The sequence below is a fragment of the Eschrichtius robustus genome, chromosome 2, assembly GCF_028021215.1.
Source record: "Eschrichtius robustus isolate mEscRob2 chromosome 2, mEscRob2.pri, whole genome shotgun sequence".
Classification (NCBI taxonomy): Eukaryota; Metazoa; Chordata; class Mammalia; order Artiodactyla; family Eschrichtiidae; genus Eschrichtius; species Eschrichtius robustus.
Window position 1 is genome coordinate 99,274,458 of NC_090825.1, and position 1,410 is coordinate 99,275,867.

Consider the following 1,410-nt stretch of genomic DNA (forward strand, 5'->3'; position numbering starts at 1 on the left):
GATTAGAATGACTACGGGGAGGCCTATTATTATTGGGGTTACAAAAGGGGCAAATAGATTTTCATTCATACTGTTTCTCAAGGGGTAGGTTGTTTCTGCACTTTAGTGAGTGTTGATTTTGGGTTGGGGTAGTAGATGTGTTTTGAGATTTTTAGTTGAAATTAACAAAATAATGTTAGAAATATAGATGAAATAGTAATAAATAATAGTAATATTATTACTAGGACAGGTAAGGATAGTAGAAGCAATGATGCTGTGGTTAGTACTGATCATACGAATAGTGGTGTTTGGTACTGGGTTATAGCGGGTGGTTTTATGTTGATGATAGTAGTGACAAAATTAGCAGCCCCGAGGATTGAGGATACACCAGCTAAACGTAGAGAAAAAATAGTGAGGTCAGCTGAAGCTCCTGCATGTGCTGAGTTGGGTTGGACCCGGCCTCGCTGCCCTTCCCCGCGCCGCCGCCTCGCTTTCTTGCGCCCGGACTCGCCCTCGCTCCCACTCCCCGGCGGGGTGGCGGCAGCAGCAAGAGCCCGCCTCTATGATGAAGTTCAAGCCCTACCAGACGCGGACCTATGACCGCGAGGGCTTCAAGAAGCGGGCTGCGTGCCTGTGCTTCCGGAGCGAGCAGGAGGACGAGGTGCTGTTGGTGAGCAGCAGTCGGTACCCAGACCAATGGATCGTCCCAGGAGAAGGAATGGAGCCCGAGGAGGAGCCTGGCGGTACTGCCGTGAGGGAGGTTTATGAAGAGGCTGGAGTCAAAGGAAAATTGGGCAGACTCCTGGGCATATTTGAGAACCAAGACCGAAAGCACAGAACATATGCTTATGCTCTTACTGTCACTGAAATATTAGAAGCCTGGGAAGATTCTGTTAATATAGGAAGAAAGAGAGAGTGGTTCAAAGTAGAAGATGCCATCCAAGTTCTCCAGGGTCATAAGCCTGTACATGCCGAGTATCTAGAAAAACTAAAGCTGGGTTGTTCTCCAGCCAATGGAAATTCCACAGTCCCTTCCCTTCCAGATAGTAACACCCTGTTTGTAACTGCTGCACAGACCTCTGGGCTGCCGTATAGTGTAAGATAGAGAGAACTGGAAGGACCTCTTCCACCATGTGCAAGCTCATGGGCAGAGGTTTTATTATGCTTGGCAAACATCTGAATGACACTTGCAAACTCTCTGAATTTGCCATGCATGATTTTCAAACAATTTGCATGTTTTTCAGATGCTTTCAAATCTTCTTTAAAAAAAAAAACAAAGTGTAAAATATTTTAATGAGCCAAAACCATGTGGAATTTTTTTTAGATGCCTTAACTGTGCCCCCAGCCCACCCACCTTGTTATTTTGGTTGGCATTTTCACAGCATTTTTTTCTCAGTTTTTTGTCCATTTGATGTCAGTCTGTGGTTTTTG

At 45.5% G+C, this 1,410-nt stretch overlaps 1 pseudogene; it reads left to right on the forward strand.

Annotated features, from left to right (window-relative positions):
* Positions 1-541: 541 nt before the first annotated feature.
* On the forward strand, positions 542-1,084 carry LOC137757648 (diphosphoinositol polyphosphate phosphohydrolase 2 pseudogene; annotated as a pseudogene).
* The last annotated feature ends 326 nt before the right edge of the window (positions 1,085-1,410 follow it).